Source organism: Portunus trituberculatus, chromosome 48, assembly GCF_017591435.1.
Source record: "Portunus trituberculatus isolate SZX2019 chromosome 48, ASM1759143v1, whole genome shotgun sequence".
In the NCBI taxonomy this organism is placed as follows: domain Eukaryota; kingdom Metazoa; phylum Arthropoda; class Malacostraca; order Decapoda; family Portunidae; genus Portunus; species Portunus trituberculatus.
The window spans coordinates 24,699,919-24,711,712 of record NC_059302.1 but is presented as its reverse complement, the minus strand read 5'-3'; the positions used below and the strand labels follow the sequence as shown (position 1 = coordinate 24,711,712).

General features: G+C 43.3%; 1 long non-coding RNA gene across 2 annotated transcripts in view; it reads left to right on the top strand.

The window, feature by feature from the left end:
- Nucleotides 1–1,167: 1,167 nt before the first annotated feature.
- Nucleotides 1,168–11,794, top strand: part of LOC123498757 — an 18,926-nt gene continuing 8,299 nt past the window's right edge. The window contains exons 1-2 of one of the 2 annotated variants that reach the window (XR_006672787.1): nucleotides 1,168–1,249; nucleotides 6,197–6,312. This is a non-coding gene — a long non-coding RNA (uncharacterized LOC123498757). Of the gene's footprint in view, nucleotides 1,250–4,313; nucleotides 4,439–6,196; nucleotides 6,313–11,794 lie in introns of those variants that run through there. The other variant, XR_006672788.1, reaches the window with a different exon arrangement.

Here is an 11,794-nt window from a genome sequence, read left to right as displayed (position 1 = left end):
CCATGGAAAGCGCGATCAAGGAGAATCACTTGGGAGTCTGCTTCAGGAGAGAGGCTCGCACTTACGGAGGGAATTGGGGGATTATTGGTCGGGCCGCCGCAACAGGCACAATACTTATGCTGCAGCCGCCGCCACGCTCCGCCCTTGGTGTTCCTGCAGTATCAATGGCCTGCGTGAGGGAAGTGCTGGCGTGGCTGGGTGTTGCAGTTAAGGGTTTATTGCCTGAGCGGGCGAGCGGGCGGGCTGGAGAGGCGGGGCTACAGGGAGCATTTCATCCCTGTCCGATGGATGTGGCTCGTGTGAGTGAGCAGTTACACGAGTAGCGTCAGCATGCTAATTCATCGTTTATTGCATTACCTGCTGGTCATTTAGTCTTCGCTGGAACGTGAGAGAGAGGGGAAGTCCACCACACCCCACTCTGCCCATTCCCTCTCTACCCCTCTCTACCCCCTTACCGTGACGTGAGCGCCCCGTCACGTACTGTTTGCTCAACCCTTTCATTGCTAAGGCTTCTCAAGTTCAATAAATAACTCCAGTGCGACTTTAGAGTTAAATTTTAAAGACACCACTGATAACAAAGGAATGACTGTGCGGATAAATCAAACGAAAAAACTCAGCACCTGCCTGCAGCGATATTTTTGTTCAGGGAATTACTTCAGGGTTAAAGTGACGTAACGGATGGTGCACTGGAGCTAAATTACACACACACACACACACACACACACACACACACACACACGTGACAGGGAAGAGCAATGAGTACTGTAGAAACAAGGAGGCAGCGGAGATGGGGAGGGTGACATGGAGTGGGAGTGGTAAAGGTGCGGCTTAATGCACATGTCATGACTTCTGGCCAGTGATATGGCCTATTAAAATCTCTTAAGTTTACATGTCGCTTTAGCTAAAAATAACGGTAGGAGCCGTCTGTACAGGAAACTATCTCTATATAATAAGTACTCAAAAAAGTGATAGAGACACTATAGGCATGTTCTGACCTCCATAGACCCTTCCTAATGTCAATAAAATGGTCTAATCGTACATAAATCTCAAGGTAAAAATGTGAGCCAGTATTGGAGGGATTAATTAAGATATTGTTGTTGTGTATGTGAGGTGCGCAAGACGATCTTCTGCTGAAAAAGATTACCCCTGGCTGGCGGAGGCGAGCAACCGAAACAGACCCTAGCAGGTTAGCTGACTGGCTACTGCATGGGACTGGTGGACGTCCTCTGTGCTTCTGACGCCGCTCTAGGTACAGTACTGATCTACTTCAATAAGAGAACCTTGAGTGTGTTGATAGCGAGGCGGTGATGATGTGTCGCTTGTGAGTAGAGGTGAGGAGGTACGTGTGTTTGTGGCAGGGATTACACAAGAGCTGATTAACCGGCGTACCACCCCCATTCCAGCTGGTGACCTGCGAACGAGAAGGTTGCGTCCGGTAATGTAATGTGAAGGTGGCGACGCTGGCTTAGATTTATTATGACAGTGTATGGGTTGGTTAATAACGGTAGAATACCATGAAGGAAACTGGCATGGGAAGTCTTTATGATCTACACCAAGCCGGCAACTTACTCTCCGGCGGTCTCAGTACAGCCGTGTGTTTCCTCTCACGTGGATCCCGCAGCCAACGAACACTCGCCTGTACACTCATTTTAGTAAACATTTATAATACAGCCGCGGTAGATACAGGCACGGATCTTAAGTATGTATCATGTGGGGGATGGTACGGAAAGGGGAGGCGGACGTATTATAGGTAATTACGCTAATGGTCTCTTGCCATTGCAATAAAACGCCTTATCAAACTGAGTACGTGGAAATATCTCGAACTGATATACTTGAGTGTGTTTAGTCTTTCAGTATTACGTAAATTTGACGCAATAATTGCTCGGGGATGGTGATGAAACCAGCGGATGGTGGTGATTGCGTATTATTTCGTTGGTGCCGCCATACTTAATGTCGAAAGAAATATAAGATAGGCACACTGTTGTATTCGTTGTATGGCATCGTTGGCTAGCACTTGAAAACCAACCCTTGATTTGTTTTTTTTCCTCCCCCCGTTCCAAGATCTTGTTATGGCTTGTTACTAATGACTTGGCTGTGTTGTATTCCTGGTAACTCAAACTCGCTGTCACTTTTTTTATAGAGAGATCCAATTTTTGTCAACCAGTACGAGACGAGCAATAACTCAATCATTGTTTTGAAACTCAATAGTTCCAACTTTACTAGTCAAAAATTAATAATAACGTACAAGTATACGACTCCTCGTGGCATCAGTCTGTTCGTGTAATGTAGTGTCGTCTCATCCTGTCCTACGGTAACTCCATTTTGCCTTTGTCTTCAAGCATCTATAACTATTTTACAAGAAATCACTTAGCCCCTTAAAGACTGGGACGCATTTTTACCTGAGTTTTGGTTGTAATTAGACGATTTTATTTGCATTAGGCAGGTTCTATGGAGGTCGGAAGTTTAATGGCCAGAGTCTTCACTATTTTAATCCCCATATAAGTGTCTGAATCAGCATAAAATCACAAAATGGTAAGCAGAATGAACATGAAAACGTGTCCTGGTACTGCAGGGGTAAAATGAAAGAGATGAATTTCAAACATTCATCCAAATAATAGAGGAAACTAGCTACTATACATTTCAGCGGTGGACGAGCGGTGTTTTTCGCAGATATCTCCTAAACGAATCGTTGGATGAGTATGATATTTCAACATCCGTTCGTAATTTATGGTTAACACACCACAGTGCTATATGTGTTATGTGAGGAGTTTACCGAGTGATATTACGCCTAATGCAGTCATCATATCAAAGGTGTTATACAGAATCGGACGAGTGTGGGATACTCGTCTAACCCCTCCACCACCACCCTGAAGTACCCCCAGACCACTCCTTCTCTACCCCAGTATCGCATGACCCTTTTTCCCGCTTCACTGTTCACCCCCTATTCACACCATCAGCCTTCCACCTTTGATTTTTTTTTCCCTATTGTAATTACATACGTATAGGTATAATAATTACATACGTCAGTATATACATACATATCATACATTAATAATATTATTTAATACAATTGCTGGTATATGTGGACATGAAAACCAGAGTGGGTCAAACGACCGTGAAAGCAATAGCTAATTCCGCTGTTAATGGCCGTATAGCTGGATAATAAGCAACGTATCTAACAACAAAATAATATTATATATAAACTGGACCACTTTTTATGATCAATAGGTAGACAGTACGCAATAAGAGTATCAACTTTTCCTAACAGTAGAAGGTCCAGGTCACAGGTAATTCCAGCACATCATGTTCACATGGTTGACCATAACGACTGCAAACATGGCTCTTCTATATACTACACGTAAACGTGCTGTTGTACAGTAATTATCAACGTGAACCACTTCTTGCCTTCATGAAATTGTACCATACTCGTTAATAATCATATCTATACATACACACTTACAGAACATTATAATGTATAAATACAGTGGTGGGAGAAGTAGGGAGGGACACAGGAGTGAGGGAGGCGAGGAGCTAGGGAGAGGAGAGGAGGGATAAAGAGGGCGAGAACTTCCGAGACGGGGGAGACGTAGTAGTGGTTAGGAATGGTTTGGGTGGGTGTGTGGGGGGCCACACTTTCATTCGAATGCGTCAACATGACTCATCGGCTTTGTGTTATTTTTCATGAGTAAACTCCTCACATAACACATATAGCACTGTGGTATGTTAACCATAAATTACGAACGGATGTTCAAGATAGAGTGTTGAAATATCATACTCATCCAACGATTCGTTTAGGAGATATCTGCAAAAAACACCGCTCGTCCACCGCTGAAATGTATAGTAGGTATTGTCTGGTCTGGTCTACGGGTGCTATTGTGTTTTGGGAAGAGTGTAACTGCCTGTCTGTGCGGTAATGTGTTGGTGTAGCGTTGGTGGGGACATCGTGCCCAGTTCACGTTTACGTCACACCGGTGTGGCCAAAGAAATCCAATAAGTCCCAGGGAACGCCGAGATAAAGAGTCGTCTCATTAAATCGGCGTTTTTTCCGAGCAACACGGCAGCCGCGAGTGACGGAAAAACACCTTGATGGGTCATTAGTCTCACGTGAGTGGTTTCCTTCGAGCTTTTCCCTGCCCATTATTCCATTTATGCGGATACAATGGACAGGTGGTGTGATTTAGTCAGTAATTATTACTAAAAGCCTTCATGTATTCTAGATTACCCAACCTAAACTCGATAGCCAATTAGCTTAACAAAGCAGGTGAAGTCATGCATGGGTACGAATCCGTTTCGAACCAGTGCGTCGAGCCAGACCCAGACACCAGACCCTAGACAGCAGGCCGCCAGTACACGTGCCTCAGGCTGCGGAGTAGGGCGGTTGTATCGGGTTTGGTTACCTGGGAAATTTGTAGACATGCACCTGTTCCACATCGCAAAGGTAAGTAAGTATTTATTTAGTAACTATTGGTGTGGTAACAAGCATCGGTCTTAATCGGCGCAGATTTGTTAAATAACCGAACTGCTGCGCGTAATTCTCTCATTCATTCGCTTTTATTATTATTATTTTTATTATTATTATTATTATTATTATTATTATTATTATTATTATTATTATTATTATTTTTATTATTTTTATTATTATTATTATTATTATTGTTATTATTATTATCATTATTATTAATCGTTACTACTACTACCACAAATACTACTACCATTATCACAACTATTACCACCACTACTACCACTATCACGACAACTACCACCACTACTACCACTATCACGACTACTACCACCACTACTACCACTATCACGACTACTACCACCACTACTACCACTATCATGACTACTACCACTATCACGACTACTACCACCACCACCATTACCGCTACTACCACCACCACCACCACCACCACCACCACCATTATTGCAACTATGAATGTAGGAAAGAAGTACAAAGTATCATCAAGTTACGAGTATTTGCCAAAGAGAAACAGACGGACCTGTTAGCTTAGATTAGTTTGGATAAGCCTATAGATTAGGTTACGTTGGGTTAGGTTGATCTGATTATTAACTTCGCTTAGGTAGGATTATGTTTACCTCGCGTTACGATACAACATATTTGGTCTACAATATGCACAGAAGCAGCAAACAAGTCATTCATAGTGGCAGGTGGACAGTAAACGCGCAATTATCATACACTGGTTGACGTCACGCGGCGCCTCAACTCACTCCCTTCTTGGCACGCTTATTGATCGTCTTCATAATTGCAATTAGGCGAGACGCAGAGTGACTCCTTCCCTTTGTCCGGCTACTAATTAAGGTGTGGTAATCTGGGAACTAGTGGCGTGAGTGCAGGTGGCGGCCAGGTAAACACGACGACAAAGGAAAACGGCCCGTTTGAAGGAAGATTCTTAATTATAGGCAAGGAGGAGGGAGGGGACGGGAAGGGACAAGAAGGGACTGGTAAGCGAGAGGAGTGGGCGGGAAGGGACTAGTGAGCAGAATGGAAGGGAAGAATGGGAGGGATGGGAAGGTACTGAGATGGAGGGAAAAGACGGGAAGGGACTGGTGAGCTGGTGAGCAGGAGGAGGAGGAGGAGCAAATGGACGAGAAGAGGTGGATGAGCGAGAGGGTGAAAGGAGGAGTGGGGATCTGGAAACTATTATTATGACATCAGTGATCGAGTCATTAAGAGAAAATTAAACGCTTGCAAAGAGACATGCGCGCGTGCACGCACGCACACACACAGATAGATAGATAGATAGATAGATTTTATTGACCACAACAACATACATTAACTTAAGATTACAATAATTTTGGGTCCATCTTAGATCATAATCATGAATTACCTAAATCACAAAAGGTTAAACTTTGTTACTAAAGAAAAAATTTATATTAGTGAAGTAATATATAACCAGAAAAAAAAAAGGGAACAGTGAAACATATCCACCAAAGAAAACAAAATATATGGTCTGTCATGTGTATAGGATAGATTGAGACTATGGCTGATTCTGAGAATACAAATTAAGAATTTAATTTATAATGGAGCATACAGTTATGTTATCAAATGTGGCGCACAATAAATCATACAGTACGGTTAAGCCGGACACGCGCGCACACCACGAGACAAATAGGGAGTGTTCAGTCAGATCTCATTCAAACAGCTAATACCCCTCCACCTTCCTATCTTCTCTAGGCTGGAACACAACATGGTAGGAGCCGCCGCACCACCCTGGGCCTTGGCCTCGTCAGGTGGTGGATAAGACAAGATAGAGTGAGTTCCCGGCGCTGCAGCAACTCCCCTTAGAGCAAGTAAGTGGATTACGGAGCTCGGACGCGCGTGGAAGAGCAAACCCTTTCGTCTTCCCCTTTCTTTCTCCTAGTGTATCCTGTCCTCCCAGCTTGGCTTTCATCCCTCCACCATCTTTTTGTTCTTATTTCTTGATCTTTTTTAATCTAATAATGCTTCCGTGGTATTTTTAGCACCTGGAGTAATGGAAGAAAGCGCGTGAGACCTTGTTAAAAGTAAATGGATTTTTTTTCTTACTTGGTTTTTAATTGGTTTATATATTTTGAAGGTTATTCTGCTTTTCTTGATTTTAATTCCTCTGACACCTTCCCCATCCCCTTCCTGGTTTACTTTTTTGATTCCGAAGCTTTCAAATCTTGTGAGTTGTGAATCCCGTTCGCTCTCATTTTAAACACTTTGAACACTTTATTATGTTTGCCATTTGTGTACAGATTGTGATAACAAATGAATTTCATAATACAAACAGCCCTTTGCAAGTAAAAAACTTCATGGGCTCTCTCTCTCTCTCTCTCTCTCTCTCTCTCTCTCTCTCTCTCTCTCTCTCTCTCTCTCTCTCTCTCTCTCTCTCTCTCTCTCTCTCTCTCTCTCTCTCTCTCTCTCTCTCTCTCTCTCTCTCTCTCTCTCTCTCTCTCTCTCTCTCTCTCTCTCTCTCTCTCTCTCTCTCTCAGTACGGAACAATAATTATAAGTGTGTGTGTGTGGTGCGATGGCTCCAGCACAGTTAAGTTTCGTAATTCAGCTTCGGTGTTATGTATAATGAAGTGATTTTGCAAAGGTGTGATTACGTGATAGCTGCTATGGTGACAACACTTGGTATGCATCGGGCCTGCCACGCTGCTGTATTACCTCACGCCCACGCACGCTGCTTAATTAAATCCCGCCGTGCCATTGCTCCTCCCACATCCCCGCTACCAGTACAGTTCTGGATCGCCCACGCTAAACCCTCACGTATCTCATTGCCACTGGAACCGTTGCTGGGAGACACTGAGAGACATTTTTAGTCTTTACCTGACTGACTGTGTTTAACTGTCATACTAGTGATAAGATTGTTTTGTTCTTGATCGGATATACAAAAACTATTGAGTAAGACGTAGATTTAACCTCGCCCACACATTTAACCCGTGTTTGTTAATGACAGTGCGATAATTTTGTTAGTTTCTGGAACCCTTGCCCATTTTAACTGAGCAAAACCAACACGAATACTTGAACTCCTAGAAATTTAAAATTCACAAGTATTAATTTATGTTCTCTTGTGTGTGTTTCTTTAATTTACCTAAGGTGCCAAAAATACTTCTTAACCCTGTAAGTACCATGACGCATTTTCCTATTCATTCTGGTTACTATTTGGTGATTTTATACAGCTTCAGAAACTCATGTGGGGATTAAAATAGTGAAGACTGTGGCCATTAATTTTCTAACCTCCATAATGTCAATAAAATCGTCTAATCATACCCAAAACTCAAGGTAGAGAAGCGTTCCAGTACTGTAGGGGTCAAACTATGAGAATTAAGAAAACACCTTTATAATCTACAATACCTTTATAATCTAACTTCCATTACGTATAAGTATTGAAACGACTTGAAAATACGATCCTCAATTGTTCAAACAGTTCAATTAGTGGTGTTATCTTACCAAGTCTTACCTAGAACATTCGCCAGATCAATTTAACAAGTTTGCTCAGCCATTAATAGTTAAAGGGTTACACAGTGGCAAGTTATCGAAGCCTGAATGCCGCGAGGTCTTCAAAAGATGTCGAATTACGGGGCTGAGATGACCTACGGCAGGATGATTGGCAGGAAGTATTGTTTTACATATAGTAGTACTAAAAATACAAGAGATGGGGCCGAACATTACCAGGTTAATAATTAAGCTTAGAAGGAAGAGGAGGAGGAGGAGGAGGCATTGGCATTGTTCAGTAGTAATAGGAGGAGGAGAAAGGCTAGAGTCATTTTCGAATAGTAGTAGTAGGAGAGGGGTAGAAGACATTGCTGAATAGTAATAGGAGGAGGAGGAGGAGGAGGAGCATAGGAAACATTGTCGTGTAGCAGGAGCAGGAGGTGGTGGTGGTGGTGGTGGTGGAGGAGTAGTAGGAGGAGGAAGAGAGGAAGGGAGGTTGCTGTTGGTGGTGGCTGGCGGTGGCGTTGGCGTTGGCGTTTGCGTTGGCGGTGATAATACAGCCACCGAAGTTCGAAATTAGAACAATTTGCCGTTGATTCCTAAACAACGCGAAACAGTGCACCAAAATAGATCTCAGCACGAGCATTGATAACTACCAAGAACTAAAACTAGAAAGAAACTGAAGTAATGAAAAGAAAAGAAAGAAAAAAAAACACGATGAAAACAATACAACAAACTTTCAACTAAGACTGGTAATTGGCTGAAATATCGCGTACAGTAAACCTGACCGTGACGCGCGTACTCGTGATAGTGGCAGTGATAAGAGCAGCACTGAAAGGCTTACTTAGGTGGAGGAACAAAACCATGCCATAGATAAAGTAGTGAGCGCCCTTGACTGTTATCCGTACATGATTGTGTGGCGCGAATCTGAATGCTGATGGGAGGCGATAAGAATGAAGAAAGACGGCACAAATGGCGTTGTTATCTGGCGGAACAAAAGGGAGATAAAGGGAAGGTAGATATAGAGGTGGAGAACATAGAGAGAGAGAGAGAGAGAGAGAGAGAGAAACTGTGAATGTGTGCTCGCGAAATGGTCTAACAATAAATACTTCCAGGTAACGAGAAATCAAGTGACAGGATGCTAATTGCTTCAACAGCATTTCACGTGGAACAAACTGTTACAATTTCCTTTCGTTTTTTTCCCATCTCTTTTAATTCTCACCCTCTTTATCTAACACACATTACGTGGCAGACGACAGCCAGCCAGAGGGAAATGTAGCAAGGCCGGGCACGTCGTTGTAAGCGGCCGGTGAAAGCAATTAAGGGGAAGAGCAGGGAAGGGAAAACGTTTCAGCCTAGTTCGTATTAAAGATTGCACTTGTGGTTGCACTTGGGGGCGTGACTGGACTTGGTTGCTTTTGGTGGAACCCTGACGCAGCATCGATGAATTTAGTTTGTGGAAAGAGGGAGAGGGAGGAGGAGAGGGTAAGTAAGGGAGAGAGTGAGGGTGAGAGCGGAAAAGTAGTTGGGGGAGACCTGACTGGAAATAAATTCAAGGCGAGAGATTGGAACACTGGATGAAGAAGAATGAAAGAAATATAGTAAGGAATGAAAAGACAAGCAAATAGTTTGATAAAAAAAAGTGAGCAAAGGAGGATGGGAGGAGGAGGGTACTTCAAGGGGAGGGATGGGGAAAGATAGGAAGGAGTGACTAGCCTCATGTGAGCTTAGAAAATTGGCGTGTGTGTTTAAAGAAAGACGAAATCAGATGCATGGCGTTCTTGAACCATTCTTGTGCTGAGAATCTTAGGGAGGTTTTGTCATTTGATAAGGTATTACGTATCGTGGTGGTGGTGGTGGTGGTGGTGGTGGTGTACTATAGTAGTGGTAGCAGAACTATATTGTCAGGTTAAGAGGACATGTATAACCAATTACTTTCTCTATGAATCCGGCGTTTTTTAGTGTTACTCCTCTACTTTCTCTCCTAGAAGAAAGAGGAAGACCTTCGGGCGCTTTTTTTATGTACGGAGACGCAGGTCGTGGTGGGCGTGCTGGAAGCCTAAAGATTGTAAGGACAACAATGGCTGAGTATTCATTTGTTGATTATTTTCTGTGTGCCACTTCCATACGTATGTAATTTGTTCACTTTTCGTACTTTGGCCACTTGTATTAATCTGTTTGTGTTTGTTCATCCCTCCACCACTAGGGAATGCAGGAGTGAAGGTTGTCCTGCTGGCTGAGTTCTTAGAGTTCATTGTCGTAAAAATTTGAAAGAGTTTTGTTGGTCGCTTTACGAGACGAAGTGAAAATTTCCCTTCAGGGGACAATTTTCCTCCATTCCCGCTGCGGAGTGGAGGAGGAAGAGGGAGAGAGAGATGGAGCGAGCAAACTTTAATTACCGTGAGTGGTGTCTCGTTGCTCCTCGGAAGTGACCAGCAGCGCCGGAGACCTGACGGGGATAGTGGTGGGTGGGCGGCTCTTGTCTCACGGCTCACGGCGGGGACCAGCTGGCGGTGGGCACAAGCAGCAGTCTGGGGAAGCAAGAGTGGGCCACGCCATCCCATATGTGCCAGGTGTGGTGATGTGGTGCTTGCTCTCTGGAGTATTGTGTAGGAGGATTGACTAATGGATGTATCGAAGTTGATGCGGTGCGTGGCTTCAAATATGTAGTCGGTTTTCCACGCCATACGAAGTACTCCGGGAAGCTCCATTACATTAAGTCCAAGTGTATGTGGTCCAAGCCAGAATAGAGATGATCCCGTTGTTTGAGCACCAATTAAACGAACGGCTTTAAATCCTCTGTGATATCTTACAAAAATATTTCAGTAATCATATTGCTGATATCATTTTTTACCGAGGAAAGTTAAGTTTGGTTTGGTTGTTATTTTATATTCAGTTTGACCAGTCAGCCATGCTTGACAGATTTGTAATACAATTATTGCCGTATAAAGCGTGTAGGACTATAGTAAATTTTGAAGGCTCTTTTTATGGAGCAAAAATTGTATTACAAATCTGTCTAGCTTGGTTGATTGGTTCAACTGAATTTATAGTAATGTAACCAAACTTAATGTGACTTTCCTCGTTAAATAAAATTACATCAGAAATATGATTACTGAAATATATTTGTATGAAGTCTAATCATTTCGTGAAATGTGATTACAAAGATTCCTTATAACAAATACTGCAGGAGGGATTAGCTGAGAGGTCTCCTGTCTGTTCTTCTTTTCTCTTCTCTTCTCTTTTATCTTCTCTGCTCTGCTCTGTTCTTCCATAAGCTAAACTGTCGCTATACTTCCTTCTAGACATTCCAAAATAGAGTTTAGGTAGGAATGAACAGTGACGTGCACACAGGCATACAAGGCAGCATCACTATTCCAGCCCGCCAGTTGTCCTCGTCTCAGGCTGGAAGAGAACACGAGGATGGAGAGGGAATAGTAGCGCGAGATGGAGGAGGAAAGGGAGACTAGAGATGGAAGAGGCAGAGGAATGGAAAGCAAGAGGTGAAGTAGCAAATGGAAGACGAGAAAGAAAAATGTGAAAGGAGAGAAGGAAGACGAGAACGAAGTGAAGGAGGAAGAGGAAAGAAAGACGAGAGATGGTGGAGAAATTGAAGTAACGGGGTGTGAAGGAAAGTAAGACGAGAGATGGAGGTATCGAGGAAAATAAATTAAGAATCAGGAAAGGGAAGCAAGAGATGAAGGACGGGTGAAAAAATGAAAACGAGAGGTGGAGTCGGATGAGGGAAGGAATACAAACAATAGGTGAATGAGGAGAGCAATACCAGAGACGCTGTTGGTTGTTAGCTGTTGGCTGTTAGTTCGAGGCTGGATGGACGCTGGCTGAGGCACCTACCCTGCGCCACTGCCTC